Below are 21,778 nucleotides of genomic sequence, written 5' to 3'. Positions count from 1 at the left end.
AAAACGTATTTATCTCCATGAGATGGGGAAGTTGTAGGAAATCTGTGTGCCCAACCTTGAACAGTCCATTAGGCAGTTAAAAATGTCCAGGAGCAGTAGGAACAGGCTTCCCTGCGTTGTATTTTGGATAAGTGGGACAAGTGAGGTACGCACTTTTTGTGGCCTTGTTAATATTTCCCCACCAATATTGATTCATGAATACTATCACTTTGTCAGTAGACCAATGGTTAAATGCAGGTACAGTGGTTAGGGGTGGAAATTTAGCGTCTCTGGTAGGACTGGGTTGTTATTTGGTCCAAACCAGAGCTTTCTCTTTTTATCAAACCAACAATTGTTGAATTTCCACTCTTGTTTTTCGTTTTCTGAGACCAATTGTTAGGCTTCTGTAGTCAGTTTTTCTAAGTTATCATTTGGGGAAATATCCCTTTGGACTGTGACAGAGGCTTGGTTGCTCTTGGTTCCTTTAAGGGTAGCATTCCTTGCAGAAGTATCAGCAAGGTAATTTCCCTTAGCTTCCAGAGTCAAGTTTAGAATGCCCTAGGACCTTAATAATAGCTAAAGCAGCAGGTAAAGTATAGCATCCAATAATTTCTGAACATAGAGGCCATTTTGGATTTTATTTTCACTGGAAGTAAGGAAGCCACATTACTTCCACAGCATTCCAAAATCATGAGCTACTCTAAAAGCGTCTCTACCATCAGTGTAAATGTTGGCCCTTGACTAAAGTACAAACTTGTGTAAGAACGTATAATTCAGCCTGTTGGGCTGAAGTAACCATAGGTAAAGCTGCTGCCTCAGTCGTATCAAAAGGTGTGGCAATAGCCAGCACAATATTTGCCATTGTCACCTTTTAAAAGTAGGAACCATCAGTGAACCAGGAGAAGTTGGCGATACCCAACGGAGTTTCCTGCAGATCATCACGAGGGGTGAGGAGGTGATCGGTCCGCGTGAAGCAGTCGTGAAGGACTGTTGGTCATGGAGGGGAGAAGAGTGATAGTATTAAGGTTATCACAACGTTAAAGAGTTATGTGAGGAGCGGTTAACAAAGGGATTTCATAGGTGAGGCGGCTAACTGGAAAATGTTGAGTGTGATGAGAATTCAGGAGGGCTTCTACTGCACGAGCTACAGAAATGGTTAAAGGAGGTTCCGCAATGATTTTCTCCATGGCCTGAACCAAAAGGGCAGTGGTAGTAATGGCTCTAAGGCAAAGGGTTATCCCTGTGCCACAGGGCCCAGTTGTTGCCTCTGGTAGCCTAGGGATCAATGGTGGTCCCTGTGTTTTTGCATGAGTACCCCAAGGGCATTCCCCTCCTTTTCATATACAAAAAGGAAAAATGGAATCTAATAATTGGGATGTCCAAGGGCAGGTGGTTTCATCAGACTCTCCTTTAAGGCCTTAAAGGCTGTGTCACTAGTTCTTCCCGTAAAATTGAGTCGGTTTTGTTGTTCTTCAGTAAAACATACAGAGGTTTGACCGTTAAGAGAGACATTTGGAATCCAGTTTCGGCAATAACCAAGTAGCCTGAGAAAGCCTCGCAGCTGGCACTTAGTTCTGGGTTTTGGGAAACTTAGTACACCATGAAGCATGCCTCAATCTAGATTTAGCCTTGTTCTGATTTCAGATACTCTACGTATCAAAACTGGGTTTAGGCAGACTGCAATTTCTCTTTGGCGACCTTATGTCCCTTTAAGGCTAAAAGCTTTTGCAAGTGGATGCTGTCTTCCTGAGGAGACTTGGGAGGGAAAACAAAGAAGCAAACCATTCACATATTGTAGCCAAGTGAGCCGCTAGGGGACATTGTATTATCCAGAGCGCCTTCAGGACCTGTGAGAAATAAGAAGGGCTCTCACTAAAACCCTAGGCTACTGTCCAGGTGAGTTATTTTCCTTCCCAAGTGAAGGCAAAGAGGTATTGGCTAGCTTCATCCACTGCAATGCTGAAGAATGCGCTGTGTAAATCAATTTGTTTCCAGTGGAAATGGATGTTTGTAATGTATGAGGGCTGGGAGCAACCGGGTGTTGAGAGAGAACAATGTTGGTTATTGCCTGGACGTCCTGGACAAATCTCTACCCCTGGTCCTTGGGTTTTCTCACAGGTAAAATACGAGTATTACAGGGAATAAGGAGGCCTTGAGCCTTGTAACCCTCTGTCGTAATTCAAGAGCTTTATACCTCAAAGGGCTTCTTAATTATAGGGCATTGATTAATTCAAGGGAGAGATTTTGAGGGATCCATTTGAATTTTGACGGAAGGTGCATGGTGAACTTTACCATTATCAGTTGGAGATTTTGTCCATAAGGAGGGTGGTGGCTGATTCAATAGGGACAAATGATCAGTGTTTCCAGAATCAGCTCTAGGAATGTTAGAGATGGAGCAAATAAGAGATGTCAAAGGGTCATTTAATTCACTTTTTTACGACTGTTAAATTCTAGAATTATTTCTCCCTTTTGAGGAAAAGAAATTCTGGCATGGTACTTTTCCAAGAAGTCTCAGCCTAATAAGTAAATAGGGATGGAGAAACTAGGGAGAAAAGGATGTGTGTCTCTCAAAGGGCCTAAACAAAAGGGTCCAGGTTCAGAGACAAGAACCTGCTGAGGTTTATTAGAAATCCCCAGTATTTGAACTGTCTTAATCCTCCGCGGCAGGGCTGCTTTATGAGTGGAGTTGAGCACTGAGAGGATGGCTCTGGTGTCAGAAAGAGATTCATCTCTGATCTGGAGAAATGCTTCTCCAAGCCGATTAAGAGTGAGGACTGGGCAGAGCCCTGTCGTTCCTCAGAGCCCTGTCATTAGGGGTTTTGAGGACATTGGAAAGGCTGATTAGAGGGCTGAAGTTGCCTGAAATGCTTAAATATGTCACAGTCTCTTTTCCAATGTCCTAGCTCTTTGCAATAATAACAGAAACTAGGAGAATTGTGGTTTTGTTTAGGGGCCTTCATTTGCTGGAGTTGAAGATTAAGAATTTTAGCAGTCTTTCTTTTAGGTGACTCATCTAGGGTGTGAGAGAGCTGGGTTTGTCACATTAACTAAGTCTGGTGTGTACATAGTTTCCTATTCCATTCTGGTCCTCTTTACTAGAAGGGAAAGGTCCTGTTCAGCCCAGCTACCCAGGTGGAACCAACATCTGAAACAAGACCAGAATTTCCTTTAAAAATAATCTGAAGTCGATTGTAATAGTTATGAACAGGTTCATCGGGTTTTTGTGCACAAGCTTGAATTTTGTTACAATCAATAGGCTTTGGGAAAGCCCTGGGAATTGCCCAGTGAAGTTGTCTAGCAATTGTTTGAGCCTGATCATACAACAGGTCAGTGGGTTAGTCTCCTGGTTGTAATTCTAGAGACTTTTCGGGATTTTCACAATTAGCAGTTTTCATCCAATGCCGGGCCTGGCCTTCACCAACAAGCATATGAACTAGCTGATATAAGTCAGAGAAAACAGGTTGATAAGTTGAGTGACTGTGTTAAATTCCTCAGCAAATCTCTGAGGATCTTTGGTTACTTTGGGAAAATCTTTGACTGTGGCTCACAGTTCAGCTTTAGTCCAGGAAATATAAGAAATTAAGGGTTTAGGCTTTGGATCCTCAGAAGGCTTCATTTTAAAGGGACAGGTTCTGATAGGTTCAGAGGAAGAGGGAGTGGGGAGAGGTTCAGGGAAAGAGGGAAGTTCGGTGAGAGATTTAGTATGGGGGAACTGAGGGTGTAGAGGAGGTGTAGATGGTAGAGAAGGGAAGGAGGAAGATGGCACTGAGGCAAGGCCTGAGCTTGAGGAGCGGGGGAGAGGAACAGGAAGCTTCGAAAGCCATTTTATCTTTTTTTAATCATTTGTTTGCCTCAGTTAATCTTAAAATTTTATTGTGTAAAGAGGCAATTTTAGACTCCTGATAATGTTTAGAAGTCTCAGAATAGACATTCCGTTCATTCTTGGAAATTACAGAGCTACAATTGTCCAATTAAGTTTTGAGAAAAGTAAGTTTGGGAGTTCAAAAGTTCCCCATAATGGCCATTGGCATTCTAAATTACTTTTGGTTAAATTGGTCATTTAGTTAGAAATGCACATGAGCAATGACTGTAGTTTTTAAGAATAAAATTGGCCAGGGTCCCTGTAGAAGGGGCACCCTCAAAATATTGAGATAACTGGGATCCCAGTTTTCAGAGGTTTTTCTTTAGAGTAAAAGATTAGTTTTCAAACAGCTTGAACAGCTCAGTCAGCCTGCAGGCTTAGTACTAGGATAGTTCTAAGGGAACAGCGTAATCCCAAAGGAGTCAGGATGAAGGCCGAACAGCACAGTTCTAATAGAACAGCTTGGTTCAAGAGGGGTCAGTCTGATTCCAAAGAAATTGGACTGAAGGCTGAGCAGCCAGTTCCAATGGAACATCCTGATTCAGAAGAGTCAGGCCGAAGTGCCAAGTAAGTAGTCACAGACAAAACAAGGCCTTAACCAGAAAAGGAGAAAACCTTAAAACAGATCCTGAATAGAACCTGGAGGACCTCAAAATACGAAGAGGGTAGAAGCTCACATCTGGAGAAAGACTTACCCTCAAACTCCAGAGTCAGTGAGAAAAGCAGCAAGCTTGGTGGACTGTTTTGTGGGTACCACACCTCTTTTATCACCAGCCTCAGAGTCACTGGGGATCTTCTCTGGATCCCTTTATGGGCCACCAAAGTGTTGACCTTAACAAATAGACAACGAATTACTTCGCCAGCAAAAATGGGTTTATTCAGGATCGACAAAGAATTGCAGTTTGGGGTTGGCAACTGTGGCAAATCATGTGCAAGTCCCAAGCTGCAAGGAGAGGAGAAGCTCCTTTATAGAGGGGAAGAGGAAATTGGGAGGGCTATTGTAAACAGAGTCCATTGAGGAGACTGGGAGTCCCAAGGGTGGTGGCTTTTTGTTGGCTGAGCTGTGACAGTCTCTCATTGGCTGAGCTGGTGCTGGGCAAGAAGAGGAAGCCTTTCTTCTTCCCAGTGGGCTCTGCCATCATCAGAGGGCATACGAGCTCCCCTTTTTGGCCTCTCAACTGCATTTTAAATGAGGTTTCTGTTCATTAATTTTCACTAGGCCCTGTTTGATTTCCTGTTTGGCTACTTATTTCACCTCTTTCATTTGTTTCAGGAGGATAGTGGGACATGGTGTGAAGAGCTTGGGTTTGAGGTCAGAGGCTAAGTTAGAATCTTGGCTCTCAATCAGGGGCTTTAGTCAATTCTCAAAATATCTACTTGGCAAATGATTAATGAAGGATTAAGGTTTATCACATATACTGGCTTACCAAAAACTTGTTTTGGTAATAGCAAACTTGTTTTTGGAATGTGCTCCTTGAATATATTACTTATAAATATGTACTTCTTTTCTCTGCAGTGCTGCTTTTCTATTGCGGCTCCTTCTTGCTTGATCTCTCTCTCTTCTTGTGGTCTTTTCTGTTCTGTTTCTGTTGAAAGCTTCATTTTCAGCCTTCACTTTCTTACAATGTTGAGTTGCTTTTCTGTATTCCTTTGGAAAGATTTTGCCATTTTGGTTGAATGTCTTCCTTCATTGTGGCCCCTTGAAGCTGATCCACCTGTGTCTGGTTCTCTTTCTTGTGATTTGACTCTGAGCAGCTTTTCCTTGATACAGAAGTCATTTTTCTCCCCACACGTCCTCTCCCACATCATATCATTCCTCCTTTTTAAAGCAAAAGTACATATATCTGAAATACTATTCCTGACACAACACATTTTGGTTCTTATCTTCAGTTATATCTATAACATGGCTTGAGCAGTCTTTTTTTTTTCATTTAATTGCTTTTTCATTGTTAAGTTCTAAAAACCAAATATTTTAATGATTATAGTTCTGTTTGGGTTTTTACTATTTCTGGAATCATATTGGCATAATATATTCTTATAGCTTTCTAAGATTTCAAAAATATTGTCATAAAAATGTTTATAGTTTTCTCTCTATTTTATTTCATGACTCTGTCTATAGATTCCCCTCTCTTTTCATCTCTGAATATTTTTATTTGATCTCTCTCATTCTGTTTCTCTTTGTCTCTCTGTGTCTTTCAACCTTGCCAGAAGTTTGTCAGTTTTACTAATCTTTTCAGACAAAAATCTTTGGAATTTTTTTTTCTGAGGAAGATTCACCCTGAGCTAACATTTGTGCCAGTCTTCCTCTGTTGTATATGTGGGTCACTGCCACAGCATGGCCGCTGATGAGTGGTATAGGTCTGTGCCCAGGAACTGAACCTGGGCTGCCGAAACAGAGTGTGCCAAACTTAACCACTAGGCCACGAGGCCAGCCCCAGAAATGATTTTTTATTTTTATTTTATTGAGATCATAGTAGTTTATAACATTGTGAAATTGCAATTGTACATTGTTATTTGTCAGTCACCATATATGTGCCCCTTTACCCCTTGTGCCCACCCCCACCCCCTTCACCTCTGTTAACCACTAATCTATTCTCTTTGTCTGTGTGTTAGTTTATCTTCCACATATGAGTGAAATCATGTAGTATTTGTCTTTCTCTGTCTGGCTTATTTCACTTAACATAATACCCTCATGGTCCATCCATGTTGTTGCAATTGGGATGATTTTGTATTTTTTATGGCCAAGTAGTATTCCATTGTATATATATACCACATCATCTTTATCCATTCAGAAGTCAATGGGCCCTTGTGTTACTTCCACGACTTGGCTATTGTGATAGTGCTGCAGTGAACGTAGGGGTGCATAAGTCTCTTTGAATTGTTGATTTCAATTCTTTGGATAAATACCCAGTAGTGGGATAGCTGGATCATATGGTATTTCTATTTTTAATTTTTTGAGGAATCTCCATATTATTTTCCCTAGTGACTGCACCAGTTTGCATTCCCACCAGCAGTGCATGAGAGTTTCCTTTTCTCCACACCCTCTCCAACATTTGTTATTTTTTGTCTTGGAAATTATAGCCATTCTAATGGGTATAAGGTGATATCTCATTGTAGTTTTGATTTGCATTTCCCTAATGATTAGTTATGTTGAACATGTTTTCATGTGCCCATTGGCCATCTATATATCTTCTTTGGAAAAATGTCTGTTCATATCCTCTGCCCATTTTTTTTTTTATCAGGTTGTTTGTTTTTTTATTGTTGAGTTCTTTATATATTTTGGAGATTAACCCCTTGTTTGATATATGATTTGCAAATATTTTCTCCTGGTTGGTGAGTTGTCTTTTCATTTTGTTCGTGATTTCCTTTGCCTTGCAGAAGCTCTTTAGTTTGATGAAGTCCCACTTGTTTATTTTTTCTTTTGTGTCCGTTGTTTGTGTAGACGTAGTATTTGAAAAGATGCTTCTAAGACCGGTGTCAAAGAATGTACGGCCTATATTTTCTTCTAGGAGTTTTGTAATTTCATGTCTTACCTTCAAGCCTTTAATCCATTTTGGGTTAATTTTTGTGTAGGGCAAAAGATAATGATCTACTTCATTCTTTTGCGTGTGGTTGTCCAGTTTTCCCCACACCATTTATTGGAGAGACTTTCCTTTCTCCGTTGTATGTTCTTGGCTCCTTTGTCAAAGGTTAGCTGTCCGTAGATGTGTGGTTTTATTTCTGGGCTTTCATTCTGTTCCATTGATCTTTGTGCCTGTTTTTGTACCAGTACGGTGCTGTTTTGATTACCATAGCTTTGTAGTACATTTTGAAGTCAGGGATTGTGATGCCCCCAGCTTCATTCTTTTTTCTCAGGATTGCTTTAGCTATTCGGGATCTTTTGTTGCCCTATGTGAATTTTGGGATTGTTTGTTCTATTTCTGTGAAGAATGTCATTGGGATTCTGATTGGATTGCATTGAATCTGTAGATTGCTTTAGGTAGTATGGACATTTTAACTATGTTTATCCTTCCGATCCATGTGCATGGAATATCATTCCATTTCTTTATGTCATCATTCATTTCTTTCCATAATGTCTTACAGCTTTCCTTGTATAAGTCTTTCACCTCCTTGGTTAAATTTATTCCAAGATATTTTATTCTTTTTGTTGCGATTGTAAGTGGGATTATATTCTTGACTTCTGTTTCTGCTAGTTTGTTATTAGTGTATAGAAATGCAAGTGATTTTTGTAAATTGATTTTGTACCCTGCAACGTTGCTGTAGTGTGCAAATAGTGAGAGTTTCACTTCTTCCTTGCCAACTTGGATACCTTTTATTTCTTATTCTTGCTTAATTGCTCTGGCCAAAACCTCCAGTACTATGTTGAGTAAGAGTGGTGAGAGTGGGCGCCTTTATCTTGTTCCTGGTCTCAGAGGAATGGCTTTCAGTTTTTCACAGTTGAGTATGATGTTCACTATGTGTTTGTCATATATGGCCTTTATTATGTTGAGGTACTTTCCTTCAATACCTACTTTATTTAGAATTTTTGTCATAAATGGATGTTATATCTTTTCTAATGCTTTCTCTGCATTTATTGAGATGATCACGTGGTTTTTATTCCTCATTTTGTTAATGTGATGTAGCACATTGATTGGTTTGCAGATGTTGAACCATCCCTGTGTCTGTGGTATAAATGCCACTTTGTCGTGGTGTATCTTCCTTTTAATGTATTGCTGTATTTGGTTTGCCAATATTTTGTAGAGGATTTTTGCATCTATGTTCATCAGTGATATTGGTCTGTAATTTTCCTTCTTTTGAGCAGTCTTTTGATTAGGAAAAAGCAGGCTCCTAAATGAAAAAACAAGCAATCTGATTATTTCAAATTTCATTCAATCCCCAAAACAGCCTGCCACAGAATGATGAATGGATGCACGCAGCAGTATCATCTTTCTTTTATTTTCCTTTCCATGTCTTCGTTCTTTTACTATCTTCTTGCAGTTCTTCTGCTGTATCTTATTGTCTGTCAAGTGATATTTTAAAAATATTAGCTGTTTCTTCCCACCTTCCTTCCTCTATCATGTATTTCTTTATGATTCTTTTCTCCTCTATGCCATTTCAATAAGTTAAACTGCTCCAGGCTCACTGCCTCAGGGGAGATCAGGACAGCAGAAACCCTAGGGGTGAGGTGGAGGGGGATGGAAATGCTCTCTTCTGATTCCAGAAGCCTAGGCCCTTTCAGGAAAGGAATGAATTATTGGCATGCATGAAACATTTGGGAGAAAACCTAAATTGGAGTAACAGATCCTCTTCCCATACCCGCTTCCCTAACTGAGGAGGAAGAAGGAAGACAACCTGTGTTCTGTTTGGCTAGACTAAGTGTGGAGAGGTTTGTGGGATCTGAGAAGAGGAGTTGATGTCTCCCTCACTGAAAGGGCTACAGGGAGACAGCCAGAACCCAGATGGGGGAATGATGCTGTAATGTCTTGGACAGTGAGGGCGCCAGGTAGCCATGGTAGAGGTTTGCATGTCCCTGAGGCCCCAATGTGACAGAGAGAGCCACTGAACCAGAGACTTGTGCAGACAAGCGCATGGGGAGCCCTCGCATAACCAGGGACCTTGGGACAATGGACCTCTCCGTGGTGTCAGTGCAGACAGATGACAGACATCAACCAGAAGCCACGCCCCTTGCCTAACTCCACTGCCTTGGTAAGACATCCTCGCCCCCTAGGACTGAGATCCAACTTTGGGGTAAGGGGAAGGTGTGGTCATCTGGTGACATGGGGACTTCAACTAGAATGCGTTAGCACCAATAAAGTTATATTTCATGTACACCATAGTTTGTGGACTGTGGAGATGGAGGGCTTGGCATAACACAAAGTCTGGTGCAGAAAAATGAGCAAAGCAGAGATAATTTGTCACCCTATGGGGGATGGGATTTTTCTTTCAACCTTAGTTGCAGCAGCAGAGAGAAACTTGAAAGAGAGATAGGAAACAGGAACCAAACCTATCACTACTGTGCTGTATGTTAGACTTAATGTCTCTTGTCTGTTGTCAGTCCTCCTCTCACCTCGAGTGTGAGCCTCCTGAGGTCAGGGATTATGTCTGTCTTATTCACTGCTGGACTCTCAGCACCTTGAAAAGTGCCTGGCACAATGTTGGTGCTCAATAAATATCTGTACAGTGAATGAACAAGTGGGTGGGTCAGGGTTCTTAGTTGCAGAGAGTGGAATTCACTGGCTAATCTGGGAGTGCCACAGAGCTGAGCTTGGATCTTAGAGCGCTGCGGGCAACACAGTCAGAAGAAATGCCCCCACTGCCTGCTGCTCTGCCCTTGTGAGGGGACTGGACGCCAGAAACTTTCACAGCTGCCTCAGACTCTCCCTTCGCGGTACTTGCCAGAGGACCTCGACTCACCTCCAGGTGACTTGACTCACGTCTACCTCCAGGTGTCTGGTGGGTGCCTCTGATTGACAGAGCCAAGGCATGCATCTGCACCCTGGCTTTGAGAGGGTCTAGGAAATGGAGCTTTAAAAAAGGTTTTTTACACTTTCCACTTCCTGTAGTTGGAGGGCTAGAATGTGTGTTGCTACACCCACCTCCTCATCCTGAGGTTTGTGGGCTGGGGGGACTACACCACCACCACCTGAGACGGACAAAGGTAAGTGGTGTCCTAAACAGAGTTGGGGTGGCCAGATGGGGGACAGTTCTGGAAAGCACAATGGGAGGGACTGGGAGGTGAAGGTGGTGCAGAGAATTGGGTTAAGAATAAGCAAATAAAGAACTCTAAATGGTGATGGTTGGTAGAGAACAGCAGTCTGGGCACTGGGAGCCTTCACCGTGGGTGTTGACTTCCAAAAACAGGGTGGTGGGCCTGGTGTGTTTCGTCTTAGTCCCTGTTCTGAGTGTGTGTGTGTGTCTGTGTGTGTGTGTGTGTGTGTGTGTGTGCGTGTGTATGTGTATAGGCAGCAGAGTATTAGAGGCTGCAGCTTCATAACTATTAGTATTAGAGCCCACAGCTTATGGTTCAGCACCTGTGGGCTTGGGAGGGTGGGAGTTCCAGCAGTTGCGACGCCTTCATTTTTTGTTCTTACTGGCTGTTCCAGTCTGAAGGGCCGAGAGCATTGTTGCCTGTGCCTGTCACATGTTGCTCACCCTACAGAACTTCATATTGTAGCCATGTGTACCTGGCTGGCATATTTACCCACCAAGCCTGAAAGCTCTCTGAGGCCAAGAGCTCTGTCCTGTGTGCCTTTGTGGCCCACTCACATGCCTGGCTCAGGCCCTCCGGAGAATAGATGGTCAGGGAGTGTTCACTGATTCGGGTGATCAAGAGGCAAAGCTGGGAAGTGACAGAAAGGTGGGCCTGGGGATGGGACACCAGGTATCCTAACCTGGCTCTGCTCCTGCAACCCTCATGACCTCATGTAAGTAACTCAGATTCTTGCGCTATAATAGACAAAATGATAATACATCTGCTTCACACCTGAGTTATTAGGAGGATGAAATAGGAGAGCTAATGGGTGTGAAAGCGCTTTGATAAGCTATAAAGTGACTCGAAGTCATTTTCCACTGACGAGGCATGTGTTATTAAATGGAAACTCCTTTCCCCGAAGATCTTGAAAATGGGACAGAAAGCCACCCCTTACTGGTAGTATTTATTGCAGCCTGTCTTGTGGCAGAGATGTCGACCATACTTCTTTGGGAAGTGCTTCCACTTTAAGAATCCATCACATGGAGGCATGGGGAAGGGAGTTATTATCTGTCCACTAACCCCTGCTTTCCTGCTTCTGTGATGAGAAGCCATGCTCAGACATTGCAGCCTTTGGGTATTCAACGCTGCACACAGCTTAGTCTAGTAGATTTGAGGGTTTTTGAAAGGTCATGAAACCTTCTGGAAACCAGCTTTCTCTCCCTATGCTTAGATTACTTCCTTTTCCCCAGCAACAAAATCCTCAAATTCTGAATTTAGGCATAATCAAATTTTGTTTTAGGCAGCATGCAAATAGTTTCTTAACACAGGCAGGACTAATGTTATTGTCTGTTGCATTATGAAGCAATGACTAGTTTCTTGTCTACTGTATAAGTTAAGATATATGGGTTTAGCTTCTCTAATAAAGAATTTAAATGATAATTGTCTATCCATTTGTCTGGTCATTTATCAAATATTTATTGAGCATCTATTCTGTGCCAGGTATAACTAGATGCTAACGAATACAGCTGTGAATAAAACAGGCATGACCCCTTGGAGAATATAATCTCTACCATTTTCATCCTCTCTCTTTTGCCTGAATTGCCAGAATTAAATGAAGAAAGTTAATTTTTCTTTCACACAACTGCCTGGGTGGAAGGATTCCAAGGCTCCTAAGGTGGCCCGGGGGTGTCATTGACCCAGGCACCTTCTCTCTTCTTAGTCCACCTTCCCCACAGTATTGCCCTAGTCCATATGCTCCAAGATGGCTCACCGCCACCTCCAGCCGGGGGGAGGAGAGGAAAAGGATGACAAACTCCTGTTAAGGACACACCCAGGTGTCACACAACTTCTGGTCATGCACTGTTGGCCATACCTTAGTCACATGGCCAAACCTAGCAGCTTGGGAGTAGGGCTGGGAAATTTCAGCTTATCTGGGTGGCCAGGAGTTCTTTCATTCACACTATGATACAGCTAGCAGTCTTTGCTATATACGTCTCTACAGATTGATTAATTCACAATTATTTCACCTTTCATAAAGCCTTGCACCTCTCCTTTCTAGCCCTCAGCTCAGGTTTAGTTTTGCATTTGGTTGTGTAATTATAAGATTAATGGCTCTTCTCCCCACTATGTATAAATGCCACGAGGGCAGGGCTGTGTCTATTTCTGCTCACCCTGGTGTCCCCAGAGCCTAGCACTGTGCCTGGCATAGAGTAGGTGCTCAATAAATAGTTGTTGAGTAAATGAATGCATATAATTAGGGAATTATCTCCCACATCCAGCTCAGGTCACCTCTTCTGTGTATCTTTCCTGGAACACATCTTTAGCAGAATTACTGATGCCATTATCTGTGTTCCCAGGGCACTCCTGCTCTGCTGTTGGCAGGTAGCGTTTGGCCCATGGCATTATGGTGGTTTACCATACCCACTTGCCAGTGAGCTTCTCCAGGCAGAGGGTAGCCCCACTCATCTCTGCATCCCTGGGGCGCAGCTCCTGGCTGGCACACTGGAGACCCTCAACAACCTTGGGTTGAATTGCCCTTTCCTTCTACCTGCTAACACTCAGGGGGAGCAGAGAACCTTGCACCATATTGCATAAGAAAGGTTGGGATCATGCAGTATATGACTCACCAGTGAGACCTGAAAGATCCCAGCTTCTCTCTGAACTTCCAGCTACATTCTGGATTTTGTCCTTTCCCGTTATCAGGGAAACCTGGCATTGACATTGGAAGAGTAATGCCTCCCTCTCTGTCTATCCATTTGTCTGGTCATTTATAAAATATTTATTGAGCATCTATTCTGTGCCAGGTATAACTAGATGCTAACGAATACAGCTGTGAATAAAACAGGCATGACCCCTTGGAGAATATAATCTCTACCATTTTCATCCTCTCTCTTTTGCCTTCAAACGTAAAAACATTTTTGTAATCTTAGAAAAAATCGTTGTTACCCTTGCTGCCCTTCCTAGCAACTTTCTCTCATATCTCCTTCTTTTCACTGCTGGAAGCTTAAAATCTGTGACCTGTGCTCGTGGTGATATGTGTACATACCTATTTCCTCACTACTCATTACCCCTCTGCTAGACTTGCGTCTTGGTGGTCACAAATGACCCAGTTGAAACCAATGCCCTTTTCTCAAGCTCATTAATGACAGTTACCTTCATGGAACTATTATATTCTTTATCTGACAGTGATTTCACTTTATAGCTTTAGCCTGGACAACTTAAGAGATTTATTCTCGCCTCAAAAAAAGTTAAGCCTGCAAAAGAAGTCTGAACATAAAATACAGTATTTTAGAACTTTTTTTATTGCAAAATAAATCATATTACCGGTAAAAATTCATACCGCTCAAAAGTGTATACAATTAACAGTGTACCCCAAATCCTCAGACTCCCTGTCCCTCCTCTCCGGAGGAACTATCATCAGTTTCTTGGGTGTCCTTCTAGAAATATTATATGAACTCAAGACTTAGGGGCACCAAGATGCTTTGTTTGAGGTTGAGAATTGAAGCAGGAAGATTAACAAAAACTTATTTTGGAAGTCTACGCTGAAGTGTTGGAATAGAGGTAAAGATGGGCAAAGAAAGATTTTAAAGAGAGAAATAAGACATCAGACAGTTTAGATCTAGAGGAGAGAAGAGGGTGAACAGTCAAAGATAACTACAGGGTTAACAGGCTTTAACCAAGGGTTTAACATTATCAGGCGGTGGAAAGAGCCTGGGGTAAGGGGTCAGAAGACCTGACTGAAGTCTGAACTCTACCACTAACTATATGGCTTTGAGCAGATGAGCCATTGGGTCTTAGTTTCTTCAACAAAGAATTGTTGGACACCTGCTATGTGTCAGGCACCATCCTAGGTACTAAGAGTAATTATACAGCCAAAAGAAAGCCCCTACCTTATGGAGCTTACATTCTAGTGGCAGTGACAGACCACAGACAAGATTAGAAGATAGTTTGTGATATGTACTGTGAAGAGAAATAAAGCAGGGTAAGGGAGAGAAAGGGGTGGAGGGGGATGATACACATATAAGGCAATCAGAGATGGCCTCTCTGAGGAGGTGACCTGAAGGACATGAGGGAGCTTCAGGGGGATTCCAATGGGCTTATCTCTGCTGGGAGCCGTGGCTACATCATTTGATCGGCTGTTTGACAGGGTCCAGCCGATTAACGCCGAGGGGTGCAGGGTCGCCCCTTGGTGAAGAATAACCGGCCGGTCCCTCACATAGTTCTGAAACCTGTGCTGCTTCTAATTGCCCTTCATTCCTTTTCCCTTCTTAACCTCCAGTTTTCACTCCTTTGGATGGCTGCTTGGGAGGCACTACCTCCCGGGAAAATTAGATATAGTAAGAGAATGTGACCACCTGCAGGTAACTTTCAAGATATTTTTCAGTTAATTAATGGAGGAGCACACAGTCCCATGTGAGACAATCAGAAAGGAATCCTGCCCAGATAAGATGTCGAATTAGGTTTATGGCCTCCATCTGGTTAATGTTTCCTTCTCCCTCCAGTTCTTTGTCTAAATATACATATGCATCGTCCTTCTAAGTTTGCTGGTTAATTGGATGATCAAGAAGTATCTATATATTATTCTTGACCTTCTGCTTTCTGTTAAAATCTTATAGAGGTTTTCTCCTAAAAGCAATAAATAATAAATAATTGGTGAGTAGAAGGGCCGAGGGGTGCAAGAATGCCCCTCGGTGAAGGATGGCCGGCCGACACCCCCGATATTTTCTGAATTATATGCATGCTTTCTATCAAGGTTATGTGTATACTTATTTCTCTTTTTTATTCTTGAAGATATATAGTTTAGCTTAGCTTTTCAGCCCTTTACTTTACTAACAAAGTGATACTTTCTCCGGCAGTGTACTTAAGGGACTGTTAGCTCTACGATCTAAAAGACAAAGGAATGCTTCCACCCCCTAAAGGGCGCGAAAAAGTAAAGATGTTTAACTGCCCGCTGAGAATGCAGATAGCCCTGGGGATAAGGCACCCTGGAGTCGCCTTTTGTTCCCATTAACCATCTACACTAATGGTGTAAATGATTGAGGGAGGCAGGGATGGCTCCACCAGGATGTAACCAGACGGACTGCTGTCCTGTCCGGAGGCCTGGACCTTCTCTCTTTGATTTAACTTTACCATGAATTACAACAGACGCCTAGGTACCTATCTCCTTTAGCTTAGAGACAACAAACACTAGTTAATTGCGGAGGAGACTATCATTAACCTTATGCTCTATAGAATGGAATGCTAATAAATATTCTTGTGCTCGTTTTTTACTTCCTTATCTCTCTGAGAATATTTGTAGAACTATTTCTGTACTAATCCTGAAAAATATATAAACGACACTTGTGCACAGTAAAGGCGGACTTGCTAACACCAACCCAAGTCTCACGTCCCCTTTATTTTCCCCCTCCCTCATCGCGCCGACGCCGTCCATCCCTCAGGAACCTGGACTCCGCCGGGGCGGGACCCCGGCATATCTCTATGGTCACTTCCACTCTATGGTCTGTGATTCTAAGTGAAGAGATCCCATAGTAACTTGGAAATAAAGGAGGAAATCCCATAGTGACACTTGGGCACAGCTGTGAGGTATATGTCAACAGATGAGCTGCCAACAGCCTGGGTCACTGAATGGATGAGATGGTAGAAGCCATGAGATCAGAGATGAAACTATGTTAGAGAGAGAAGCAAGGAGACCAAAGACAGTGATTGAAGGCATACCCAAAGCTGGAGATGGAAGTGGAGGAAAAGAAGATAGTGGAGATAAAAAGAATATTCCATGACATAAAAGCAATAGAAACAGAACATGGTTTCAGATACCCAGTGAAGAGAAGGTGATGGTGAAGAAGGTCAGATTATGTGAAGAAGTTATGAACTGAGACAAGACCTCAGGATTTGGCTAAAATGTCACTGACAATGTTCATGGACCGTTTCAGCGGCAAGGTGAGCAGCAGAGGCTAAACTACGGAGAGAGAAGGAGAAAGTGGGCAGTGTAAGTGTTAGGCTGCAGTAAAGAACCAGCTCAGCATCTCATGCCTTCACATCACAGAAGTGTACCTTTTGCTTGTGCAACAGTCCTAGGCAGGTATTTAGATCATCAAGGTAGCTTTCCTCCTTGATTTAGCTGTTCAGAGACCCTGAAGATGATGGCTCTGCCAAGGTCCCCTGGCTCTTGATCTCTTAGTCAGCCAGAAGGGAAAGAGTGGAAAAAACTGCATAGCAGGTTTGTGTGGGTCAGGCCTGGGAGAGCCAAATCTCATGTCTGCTCTCTTCCCATTGGAAAGAACAAGGTCACATGGTCACACTTAGCTGCAAGGAAGGTTGGGAAGTGGAGTCTCACTCTGTGTCTAAGAGGAAGGGAAAAAGGATTTTCGTGGACAGTTAGCTGTCTCTGTCACAGACAGGAAGCAGAGACACTGAATGTAGACCAGTATTTGTGCTTTGGACATTAGTCCCTGAAGATGTTCTGGAATATGGAGTTCTAAGTTAGAACAGTTTGGAAATGTTGTGTTCCGTATCCCTTTTTGGAGAGTCAAAATGCAGTATTAAAGGTTCTGATGAATCCTGCAGTAAAGAGACAAAGCATTTCCTAAACATTCTTGACTTTGGGATCTCTGGATCTGTGATGTGAATATGAGTCTGGGTCTGATGCATACTGAGACTCTCTGGGACACACTTGGGAAACACTGATTGGGCAAAAGAGGACCTCAGGGTGAGTTAAGGGTATGTTAAGGTAGAAGCTTGAAGTCTGTATAAAGGCAAAAACCAAGGTACGCTTGGAAAGGGGGAGATCTCAAACATTAGAGGGGAGAGAAGATTGTGGGATCAAGGCTAGAGAAGTAGGAAGGAATGGAAACCAATGTGGAATCAGAAACGCCAGCAGTCTTTACCAAGATGCAGAGAAATTGATTCTTTTCCTGTAAGGAAGCATGAGATTGAAAGAAATCAAGGGATTTTGTGATGACCCCTTTGGTTGATCAAGGGGGTGAGATACAGTTGGTCTGAGCAGAAGGTGTCTAGAATGAAGCTGTGGAAAGTCTCTTAATGGTCTGAATATCTCAACTCTTCCAAAGAATAGGAAATAGATGGAAATCTCCAAAATATGTTTTATAAATTAGCACACCATTAGGTTTTTAAATGAGTAGATCCCTGCCTCCCAAACTTGATTAAGACGGCTGTAAAAGAAATGACAGACTGATCTCGTTCGTGAATGTCGATGCTGTCTCCATTGCACCTGCCCAGTGCTCATGCTGCTGGAGCTCTGATTGTTTCCCAGCAGGCAGTCGTGCCTGTGATTAGTGGGTTACATGGGGCTTGCGGTTTGCATAATGCCTGTAGCTCGTTTTCTCATTTAATCCTCACGCCACCCAGGAGCATGCTGAGTCTGAGGATGGCAAATGGTGAATGACGGGGTCATACAGTGAGCACATCAGGGAGCTGGCCAGGGAACTCTTGCCCTCTAATTTCCTATCTGTTATACCAGCTGCCCCATCATCCTACTGATTATTTTCTCTTTGCATATTTAGATACTTCCCAAATGTGATAAATGGGTCTTCTATTATCGTCTCTTGATGGAGTTTAACAGAGGAAGTCTTTGTGGTACTCTGCTAGTGATCTCCCCTTACCTCCACTATTATGGGTTGAATTGTGTCCCCCAGATTCATATGTTGTAGTCCTAACTCCCAGTAACTCAGAATGTGACCCTATTTGAGATAGGATCTGTATAGAGGTGACCAAGTGAAAATGTGGTCATTTAGGTGGGCCCTAATCCAATGGGACTGGTGTCCTTATAAAAAGGGGAAATTTGGAGACAGACTTGCGTGCAGGGAGAACGCCATGTCAACATGAAGGCAAGCCAAGGAGAGAGACCTGGAACAGATGCTTCCCTCATAGCCCTCAGAAGGAACTAACCCAGCCAACATCTTCATCTCAGACTTTCAGTCTCCAGAACTGTGAGACAATATGTGACTGTTGTTTAAGCTACCGACCTGTGGAGCTCTGTTACAGCAGCCCTGGGAAACTAACACACTCCCGTTGTTCCCAACAGATTCAGTCAGTTTTCTGAGTAGTGCTGTTCACTACTAAAAATGCCCTCAAGTGTTGAATTGTGTTTTTATCCATGAGGATGTTATGCACAACTTAGTAAAAAAATTTTGCCAAAATCAAGATATACCGTACTGATGATCACTTCTTTAAATTATTTTAGAAAAGAAAATGAGGTTAGTTTGACCCAATTGACATATATTTATTTATTTTTGGGGGGAGTTCATATTGACTACTAGAGATCCTCACAATCTTTTACAAATGCTTATAATCCATCCATTTGAAAATACATCCCAGAATTTTTCCAAGGATCTATTTCAAGTTTACCAACCTATAATGATCATAATCCACTTTTATCAATTGCAACATTTGCCCGTCAGGATCGGTGTTATCAGATCTCAATTCCTGTAGCATGGCGGATACTCTCATCCCTTTGGCTCTCCTATTTTGGGGATATTTCTCCTCTTTTATTTTGAAGGAATTTCAAACATATAAAATTGTTGCAAGAATATTGCAATGAACTCTCATATACCTTTCACCTAGGTTCACCAATTATTAACTTTTTGCTGTATTTACTTTCTCTCTCTCGAGATTTATATATATCTTGAGAGATATATGTATCTTGATATGTATACATAAATATATATTATACATATATAATTTTGTATATAATTTTTGAATTTCATATACAATCTATTTTTTTCTGAATATTTGTGAATAAACTCCGGAAATCATGACACTTTACCCCTCAACATTCATGTAATCCTAAGAATGAGAATATTATTTTATATATCCATGGCGTAATTATCAAAATCGGGAAATTTAACACCAATAACAAAACTATTATCATACCTAGAATCTATATTAAAATTCTGCGTAAGTTCTAATACTGTCCTTTCTACAGTTTTCCCTAATCCAGGGTCACTTACTGTGTTTACTTGTTGTGTCTCTTCGGTCTCCTTTAATCTGGAACATTTCCTCAGCTTTCTTTTGCCTTTCATGACCTTGACATTTTTGAAAAGTTCATTTATTTTGTAGAGTCATTTGATTTGGGGCTATCCAACGTTTTCTCCTGCTTAGTCAGGTTATGCACTTTACCATACATAGGGTTAGTTTTAAGGCCATTCTCTTTCCTGAGGAAGATTTGAAGAAAATTTTATTGAAGAAAATATTATTAATCTATTTGCACTACCTTTCCCTTACAGCAGAACTTTCTCTTCTTTGTTCTTGTTGCCAACACGGTTTAAAAAGGTTTTTTTTGATGCCTTTAGCAATTTTCTTCCTAGTCAATCCAAAGGTCTCAATTTTCTTGACTTAATGTTGCAGGTAGAAAGAGGTTTTGGAATAAGATGTCTCTGTCTGCATTTGAATCCTGGTTCTGTTATTTACCTACTGCCTCTTCTTGGACAAGTTTTCCTAATAACATTTAAAGGGATTCCTGGGCCTAATTCTAGTGAATGTGTACGTAGAGACTTCCCCACACCAACAAGCAATTCTCGGACACCAGCGGAGTGTCCAAGAATTCAACTCAATTCTCATACTATCTCTCTGGAGATGGAATCAGATTCCACAGGTAAAGGGCTCGGTGCCACAAGACCACCCTGCACTTCAGATGCCAATTTCAAGCCCAGGTCACCTGTGCTTCTGACAGACCAGCTACAAATTGGAGGTTCCACTGACCCCATCCAACTCAGGATGCCTGTCGCAAGTCCAGGTTGTTACCTGTACTTCCGACCAACTGGTCCCCACAACACACTCCTTGGAGTTAGATTAATTGGCTAGAACAGCTCACAAAACTCAGGAAAACCCATTTAATCACTGGGTTACCGATTTATTTCAAAGGATGTTAAAGGGTATGAATCAATAGCCAGGTGAAGAGATGCACAGGTTGAGGTCCCCAACAAGGGAGCTTCTGTCCTCGTGGAGTTTGAGGCCTGACCCAGTTGTACGTGAAAGCATTCTGGTTCCCCAACCTGGAAGCCCTTTCAACCCCATCCTTTTGGGGTTTTGTGGAGATTTCGTTACATGGGCATGGTTGAGTAACTCATTGGCTGTTGGTGATTGGCTCCTCTCCCTCCCTGGAAATCAGGGGGTGGGACTGAAAGTTCCAACTGTCTCTTCGTGGTTGGTTCTTCTGGCACCTAGCCCTCACCCTTAGGTGCTTTGCAAAAGTCACCTCATTAACATAAACCCAGTTGTGATGCAAAAGGTCTTGTCATGAATATTTTTCATTTTGGCTTTGTGGCTCTGAAGCATTTTCAGGAACTGAGGACAAGAGACCAAATATCATAACAAAATATGCTCCCATTGCTCTTATCGCTCAGGAAAATCCAAGAGTTTTGGGAGCTGTGAGCAAGAAACTGTGAATGAGGACCAAATATACCTGAGAAATATATTTTGGTCATCTGAATGATCAAATATATATGTATTTCTTATAAATACAATATTGCACATAGAATTTCACTTTCCATACATATAAAAATGGTGAAATTAACTACTCAGCTTGCAAGACTATTGAATGGAAGAAGATAACATGCACAGTGACAAACATGTGGCACATAGTAGCATATTGTATGTGTAAAATTATATTTCTGATTTTCGTTCCCTTCTGTCTTCTGTCTCCAGGCCATGCCTTTGTGTCTGTCCCTGGTGTAGTAGATACCATGGCACACCGCCCAGATACCCCCTTCAGCACAGAGATATATTCCACCAATTCATTCCACCAGCTGAGTGTTAGCTGCTGAGAGCTCATAGCTCAGTCTCTTCCTGGAATTGCTCTGGCCCCAAAGTTTCATCCCCTCCCTGAAGGGAGTGTGCTTCCAATGACTGATGGTTGAGGGGGTACAAAGGCCCTCAATTTGGGTTAACTCTGAAGGGCCATCCCAGATCCAGAGGCCCTGTAGGGTTAGCCAAGTCCTAGGTTGCAACTGCATTGCAGCGCACCTTGTCTCTGCCCAGTCTGCTTCCTTTCCCCCTTACAGGGGTTGATCCCAGGTGTACTCCCCAATAGGCCTCCTGCACACACATCTTGGAATCTCACTGACTGTTTCCTGGGAAGCTGACCTGTGATACCTGCTTACATGTCTTTCATCAAGAAGCCTCTGACCCCGTTGTTGTTAGTGCCATCGAGTCAATTCCATCTCCTAGTGACCCTGTGTACAGCAGAGCAGAACACTGCCCCATCTGTTTGCGCCATCCTCTCATCTTCCAGCACTGGATCAGACAATGCT

This window comes from Equus przewalskii, chromosome 15, assembly GCF_037783145.1.
Source record: "Equus przewalskii isolate Varuska chromosome 15, EquPr2, whole genome shotgun sequence".
NCBI lineage: Eukaryota > Metazoa > Chordata > Mammalia > Perissodactyla > Equidae > Equus > Equus przewalskii.
The sequence above is the reverse complement of the archived record's forward strand: the minus strand, read 5'-3'. Positions refer to the sequence as shown.